Raw genomic sequence first — 8,324 nt, 5'->3', positions numbered from 1 at the left:
GAGGAGTAAGAACACAGGCTTCGGATGCAGACAGGTTTGGGCTGGCATCCAGTGCTTCCATTCACTAGTGGTATGGCCTTGGATCGAGTTCTCAACCACACCAAGCTTCAGCTGTAAAGTGGGGATGAGGGGTCAGAAGGCATGGAATAGTGTGGCTTACAGGCTAACCCATGCTTGGCACATGATGAGTTGTCAAGAGAACAGTGGCGCAAATATTCAGTGGAATAGGATACCCGGAGGTCGAGAACAGAGGTAGGAAGACTATCTATCCTCAGCCTTCCCTTTCAACAGTCCCAAGGACTCCTGGATGGCAGGAATTGTCTAAAAGAGATGCCCTTACCTAACCATCAACCATCGGTACCTTCTGAGCTGCCATCTTGCAATTTTTTGTTCTTTTGTGGTACTGGGGATCAAACCAGAGCCTTGCCCATGCTAGGCAAGAGCCCTATCACTGAGCTACACCCCACTCCTCATCTTGGAGTCCTCATCTTGGAGGACTTTGATAGAATATGTATCTTCCTGCCCTCATCAGATTTAAAAGTTTTTGTGGGCCTGGTTGATCACGCCTGTAATCCTAGCCACTCAGTAGGCTGAGATCAGGAGGATTACAGTTTGAAGCTAACCCAGCAAATACTTCTGTAAGACCCTATCTTGAAAAACTCTTCATAAAAATAGGGCTGGTGGAGTGGCTCAAGGTGAAGGCCCTGAGTTCAAACCTCAGTACCACAAAAAAAAAAGTTTTTGTGGTTTAAGGGGGGGGATAGACTCCAACATATTGTGTATCCAACAAAAATATGCTCCCCCTTCATTTCCCTAATATGAAAGGCATCATGACACATGGACCAATATGCCTGCTCTGAACAGGTTTGGAGAAAGTAAGACACTTGACCAAGGTTGCAGGCTAGCAGCAGAAGGTCCATGGTTCAGACCTTCCCTACCCTACCTCAGATTGAGATACCCTCCATGCCTGAATTGTCAGTCTAGTCTCTCTTCCCGTAGTTTCCTTGGGCCAGGAATGTTGGTACCAGCCCGAAGGATCTCTGCCCACCTTGACCTTGTTAATCTCACAAAGCCAACACTGAGAAATGTGTTAGTAGGAGAGAAGACAAGTGTCTAAATCAGTTTCTATTTAAGGAAGAATCTTAAATAGAAGAACCTTCTCACTTTCTATCCAGATCTTGGAGATGCGTAAGGCTGAGTGACAATGTCAAAGTGGGGCATCTCATGCTGCCTTTGAGAGTCTCTGCTCCAGCCCAGGACCTGTTTCTACCCTCAGCCCATTTGGTCCCTGGTGCTCAGTGCCCAGCAATTCTACCCTGGGTCCAGCCCTATACCTTCCCAGGCCCCAGTGCCTTTGCAGCTGAGATACCTTTCCTCCGTAGTCTCAAAACCTTCCCTGATCCTCCCCCTGTAAGAAACCACACCCTCTATCTTAATTGTCCTCCTGGGGTTTAACTGATAGCAGTGACTAAGTAACAACACGCAGAGGCTAATGCCATCAAAAGAAGACCTGCTTACCAGTCGTGGTGGTGCTTGCTGTCAGCCCAATATTTGGGAAGCAGTAAGATCTTGAATTCAAGGTCAGTCTGGGCTACCCATCAAATTCAAGGCCAGCCTGAGCTACATAGCAAGATCCTGTCTCAAAAAACCAAGGATTGGGATGTAGCTCAGTGCAAGGCTTTGGGTTCAATCCCCAGATTCCCCCTGCCCCTGCCCCCTCCCCCAAGTATTACCTACAGATTCCAACAGAAGAAACAGGATACCACCATGCAGAAACACTGAGATAGCAGAGAGACAGTCCAGAAGTAGGAGGAGCCAGGGGAAGGCATGGCCACAGCCCTTCTGTGGGAAGGCAGAGGGGAGGCCCATCGAGCAGCTGAATGGGTTTAGGATTGAACAGTTTGAATAGTGTTGGTGGGTTCTAGACCATAGGGATGGGCCTAGTTGTCTGGTACCTGACCCCAGGAGATGTAGGACAGGGGAACATTGGCTTGGCTATGTAATACAGGAGGGAGTTGAGGGGTGTGACTTGGTTGGTTTGCATAGGAAAGGTTAGTTCAGGGCAAGTTGTCAACTATCCCTAGCTATCAGCCTGGGAAGGATAGCTTCTCCCCAGCCAGCAAGGCTTCAAGATGTCAAACTTCACCAAAAACAGGAAATAAGGCACATGATCAACATGCCTTCCTCTTTACCTTGGGGATGCTTTTGTGACTGGACTCTGCACACCTGTCAGATTTCTTCTGTGCTTTATTTAGATGCTTTTCTCCCTTGCTTTCCTTGAGCTGGGCAGCAGCAGGGTCTGTGTCTTGTCATCTTTCTGCCTTGGGTCCCTCACTAGTCATGACTGCCACTCATCTGTGGGAGTCACAGTGACTCCTGGGCCTGGCTGCTTGTCAGAATCACCTGGGAAGCATTTAAAAACAGTTTAGGCCTTGCCCTCAGACAGTCCAACAGAATTTACTTGGGGTGGGGTGGCCAGGTGTTGACATTTCCAGAAGCTTCTCAGGTGGTTGAGAATGGACAGTCAGGATTAAGAACCAATGGCCAAGTGTATGAATTTCCATTGATTCCTTGATTTTCCCAGGAGGAATTCTCTAGAAGGAAAGCAAGGTTGTGGATCCAAGTGTGGTTATTTAAAACACAGCAAGAGATCCAGGCCCTGAATCCAGGAATTTGCCCTGGGCTTGGTCACCAGAAGCAAATGCATTGGCTTCCTGTTTTGGTAGAACCTCACCAGAGGAAACCCAAGCCTGGGACCATGCAGACACTGGCTTGAGCCCAGAGTTGTGCTTCATTCTGCGAGCTCCAGCCACACTGGCTGGGGAAAGGAATGGCTCTGAATCCCTACCAGACTGGGAACTCTGAGGAAGGTCACCAGCCTGGCCTCTCTGCAATCTGTGACTATGAGCTTTTGTGCTCAAATGTAGGACCTCTGTCTCCAGTTGCTGGTCCCAGTGCTTTGGCTCTGTGCCTCTGTGCGTGTGCCTGTAGCTTTCTCCTGTGCCTGTCAACCTCACAAGGTCCCTTGAAGAGTAGGAGGAACAGGATGATTATTGGCTCTTTTCCTCAGACTCTTGGAAGGAGGCATGCTGGGAAAACCTCCTGTCCTTTTCCTATTCTCTCCCCACCCAACACATGACCTCCTCCCTGGAACTTCCCTGGAACTTTCTCCAACTGCCTCCCCAACAGCCAACTGCTGCCCCCTCTCCTGCACTCCAGAAATCGGGAATCATCCCTAACACTTCCAGACTCTTAACACCTTAACTTAGATCTTAACTTAGATCCAAACCGCATTAAGGGTCCAAACTCTGGGGCCTTTTAGAGGTGATTCCCACCTCCTCCACCCCAGACACCTGCCAAGACGGCCCCCACTCAACAGCTTCCACCCTGCCGTGGGTAAGTGATACCAGCCTGTGAATGTGAGGTAGGGATTGTCAGAGAGAGGGAGAGAGAGAGAGAGAGCGAGAGATGGGAACTTGGCCTAGGGAGCTGACAAAAATTAGTGTTAAGGGTGGCATTTTCTGTTTCCTCGCTCTAGTGTGGATGGAGCATCACTGACCTTCAGCAGGCCTTACTTCTGACAGACTTAGCAAGTTTGTGGGGTCCCCATTTCCTCTTCCACGAAATAGGAAGAAGAATCCCTATCCTCTCCCATCCTTAGGAGTGAGTGGAACCAGAGATCTATCCCTGGAAGAAGAGGGAAGTTAAATTTTAGCAAAGTCCAATTTAACTATTTTTACTTTCTTTGCTTTTGCTGTCATATATAAGTCATTGGCACATCCAGTGACTAGCCCTAACCCCTATATTTTCTTCTGAGAGTTTTATAGTTTCAGTTTTTACATTTAGAGCTTTGATCCAATTTGAGTATGGTATATGGTGAATCCAACTTTATTCTTCTGCATGTGGCATCCAGGTGTCCCAGTACCATATGTTGAAATGACTGTTCTTTCCCCATAGTACATTGGTTATTGTAGCTTTGTAGTAAGTTTTGATATCAAGAAGTATTAGTTCTCAAGTATCTTCTTCCTCCTCCTCTTCCCCCATTCTCCTCTTCCTCCTCCCCATCCTCCTCTTCCTTCTTCTTCCTCCCCCCTTCCTCCTTCTTCCTCCTCCTCCTCCTCTTCCTTCTCCTTCTTCTTCTTCTTCCTCCTCCCCCTCCCCATCCTCCTCTTCCTCCTCCTCTTCCTTCTTCTTCCTCCTTCTCCTCCTCCTCTTCCTTTTCCTTCTCCTCCTCTTCATCCTTCTTCTTCCTTCTCTTCCTTCTCCTTCTTCTTCTTCTTCCTCCTCCTCCTCCCCCATCCTCCCCATCCTCCTCCTCTTCCTTCTCCTTCTCCTGTTTCTCCTCCTTCTCATCCTCTTCCTCCCCACCCCACCCCCGCCTTCCTTTCAGTGCTAAGGATCAAGCCTAGGACCTTGCACATGCTAGGCAAGTGCTCTACCACTGGGCTACATCCCCAGCACACTCCAACTATGTCTTTTCAAGAATATTTGGCTACTTGTGTCCCTTGGGATTACATTTTAGGATGGATTTTTCTATCTCTGTAACAAACAAACATCATTGGGATCTTGATAAGACTTGCCTTAATGAATTTTGCAATCTTGACATCATTGTCTTCCAAGGCGTACACATGGTCTGTCTTTACATTTATCTTTAATTTCTTTCAGCAACATTTCGTAGTTCTCATTGTACACATCTTTCACTTCCTTGGTTAAGTTTATTCCTAGTTTGTTATTTTTGAAGCAATTGTAAGTAGAGTTGTTTCCCTAATTCCCTATTTGGATTCTGTATTGTTAGAGCACAGAAATGCATTTTATTATTTATTTATTTGGCAGTACCGGGGCTTGAAGTCAGGGTCTACACCATGAGCCACTTCACCAGCCTTTTCTTGTGATGGGTTTTTTTTCAAGATAGGGTCACTTGAACTATTACTGCGATCCTGATCTCTGCCTGCTGAGGAGCTAGGATTATAGGGGTGAGCCACTGGTGCCTGGCTGGCGTTTGATTTTTAATGTTGGTTCTCTATCCTGCCACTTTGCTGAACTTGTTTATTAGCTATAAAAGTCTTTGCTTTCTTTTTTTGAATTATTAGGATTTTTCTGTACATAGAGCATGTCGTATGCAAACAGAAATCATGGCACACTGTACTTCCTCCTTTCTAATTTTGACTCCCTTTTCTTTTTTCTTTCTTTTTGGTACTGGAGGTTGAACTCAGGCAGGTGCTCTACTCCCAGTCCTTGGTCGGGAGGTTTTCCATCACTGCTTCAATCTCCTTACTAGTTAGAAACCTACTCAGATTTTGTTTCTTCATGATTCAGTCTTGAGAGGTTTTATATTTTGGGGATTTGCCCATTTCTTCTCGGTTATCCAATTTGTTAAATAACCAATGGCTTTATCCCATTGTTCACATCTATCTTTTATAAACCTTTTTCTTTCTGTGAAATATGATTTCTTTAATTTTTATGTCTGCAAATTCAGCAGTGATGTCCTCACTTTTATTTCTGATTTTAGTAATTTGAGTCTTCTCTCTTTTTTTTCTGTTGTCAATCTAGCTGAAAGCTTGCCATTTTTGTGAATGTTTTTCGAAGACCCTACTTTTGATTTTGTGAATTTTCCTGATTGTTCTGTTTTATTCACCTCTGCTGCAATCTTTTTCTTTTCTTTTTCTTTTTTTTTTTTTTGGATAAAGAAGTTCATTTGTAAATTTAGTCAACATACATAATTTACCTAAAAACTTCGATATAAGGATAAATTTAAAAACCACTTAAAAGGCCATCTCTATAAAAGGGATTTTCCCAGGACAGTAACCAGATGTAACCTAACCCAACACCACCCTAATTGGCACAGGTCCAATAAACTGGAGCTGCAGTGCTCCTCCCCCACTCAAGTTCACACTAAACTTCTCAAGGAAAAGAGCGAATCTTGGTATTGTTTCCTCTTCATAAAGGAGGGGGGAAAAAAAACTCAACCTAGTTATGGAACCAACCACAACACAACGAAAAGCTGCACTAACTAGAACATTAGTAACAGATGATGCTGGTGCAAGTAACTTATTCTAGAGCCCTTCTAAATAAAATCCCCCAGTTAGTATTTGCATTGTCAGCTAAAGAGTTACCATGTGGTAGAATGAGGACTTATGTAAGGTATTAATACGCATAGCAATTTCCTATGAAAAGTGCAGTCTAGTTAGGAGAAAACCAACTGGACTCTAAATTACACACACCTTAATGACAAGACTCCCCACCACTTGTGAATGTAAAACATTTAATTTAAAAATGTTGACACTGCAATATATAAAATAGCTATTATAAATGCACATAGTGTATTCTATAGCTGCCAGGTTTACTTTTTTTTTTTTTTTCTTTTTTAAGGAAACTGTAAGTTACACTGTGGTTAAGACTTGCATCTTCACCTTTGAAAAAGCCCACATTCTATCACAGTGCTGTGTGGTCAGACTTAAAAGCTCCAACTGTCAAACACTTGGATCAAGTCATAACCAGTTTTATTGCAAAGGGACACATTTATCAATTCTAGTACCTTAATAGCTACCCAACAAGTCATTGACATACAGAAACATGCATCATGAGAAGCAAGAAATGCCACCCATCCCTTCTGCATATTAGCAACTTGTCACTCCTGGGCCACAGTGCTCACATCACTGAGGTCTGTGAACAGTCACTTTTCGCGTTCATCCTGAGTGAAAGATGGAACGACCTAAGTACAAATGCAGCATATTATAAACAATTTCGTACCAAAAAAAGTCACAAATTAAACCAAAGTATTTTACAGAATTTAGTACAAAACGCCATAAACACTGCCTTCACTTCAGCTCTCTCTCCCGTTATCCGGGGAGCCAACTGGATGTCCTTGGGCCTGATGGCCGCTCTCTTGGCGTGGATGGCACGCAGATTAGTGTCGCTTCACTCGCCTTCCGGAGCGCACCCATGGCTGCACTCCGAAACCTCAGGTCGGCCTTGAAATCCTGGGCGATCTCCCGCACCAGCCTCTGGAAAGGCAGCTCGGGATGAGAAGCTCGGTCCACTTCCGATAACGACGGATCTCTCGAGGGCCATGGTCCCGGGCCTGTCGCGATGAGGCGTCCTCACCCCGCCAGCAGAGGGGACGCTTTTCCCGGCAGCTTCAGTGGCCAGCTGTCTGCGGGGGCTTTCCCACCAGCGGACTTACCAGCAGGCTGCCTGGTTCGGGCCATTTTCTCTCACCCAAAGCTGAAGTCTTAGCCCGTTTCTCTGACCACAGCACCAAAGCTGTTGCCCAAATGAAAAGCCGCAGGTGCGAGAAAACACCCCAAGCTCCTCCAACGAACGAGCAAACGGCTCTGCGCTCTTTTCTTCTCTTTTGGTGAGACTGGAGTTTGAACTCAGGGCTTCACAGTTGCAAAGCAGGCACTCTACCGCTTGACTCACACCTCCAGTCCAGTTTGGTTTAATTATTTTGGAGATGGGGCTCTCGCAAACTATTTGCCCAGGTTGGCCTCAAACTTGGATCCTCCCTATCTCAGCCTCCCAAGCAGTCAGGATTACAGATGTGAGTCACTGGCACCGGCTTTGCTACAACTTTATCATTTCCCTCTCTGCTGGCATTACACTTATTCTGCTCATTTTGTAGTTCTTGTAGATGTAAATTTTGTTTGTTGATTTGGGATTATCTCTTTTAACGTAAGCTCTTCATGTACTGGGTTTTTTTTGTGCTTTTGTTTTCGGTAGTGCTGTGGTTTGAACTCAGGGCTTTGCGCTTACTAGGCAGGCACTCTATGGTTTGAGCCACTCCTCCAGCTCATTTATGTTTTTCAATGTTAGCATTTACAGCTATATAGGAACCTGCATAGCTTTCACTGTATTTCAGCTACCTTGGTATATTGTGTTTTCATTTTCATTTCTCTTGAGCTATTTGCCAGTTTCCCTGTGATTTCTTCTTTGACTTCCTGTTGTTTAAGAGTGTTTTCAGCGAGTTGTTTGTGGCTGGGATATCCTTTTGTGGTAGACTGCTTGTTTAGCATGTAGGAAGTCCTGGTTTCATCCCTAGCACTACAACAAAAAATAACATGTTGTGTATTTCCCACATGTACATGTCTTTTCTAGTATTCCTCCTGCTATTATTTTCCAGTTTCATTCCACTGAGCTCAGAAGAAATACTTTGTATGACTTCGGTCTTTCAAATTTATTAAGACTTATTTTGTGGCCCAACCTACGGCCGATTTTGGGGAAGGTTCTGGGTGTGTGCTTCAGAACACACATTAGGAAAATGTGTGATCTCCTGCATCGAATGGATAGTTCTGTATTTGTTTCATATATCCAATTGGTCCGCA

At 45.1% G+C, this 8,324-nt stretch overlaps 1 pseudogene; it reads right to left on the bottom strand.

Moving 5' to 3' along the window:
- Nucleotides 1-6,498: 6,498 nt before the first annotated feature.
- On the bottom strand, nt 6,499-8,083 carry LOC109678896 (histone H3.3A-like; annotated as a pseudogene).
- Between the last annotated feature and the right edge of the window lie 241 nt (nt 8,084-8,324).

Source organism: Castor canadensis, chromosome 14 (genome assembly GCF_047511655.1).
Source record: "Castor canadensis chromosome 14, mCasCan1.hap1v2, whole genome shotgun sequence".
NCBI lineage: Eukaryota > Metazoa > Chordata > Mammalia > Rodentia > Castoridae > Castor > Castor canadensis.
The sequence above is the reverse complement of the archived record's forward strand: the minus strand, read 5'-3'. Positions and strand labels throughout refer to the sequence as shown.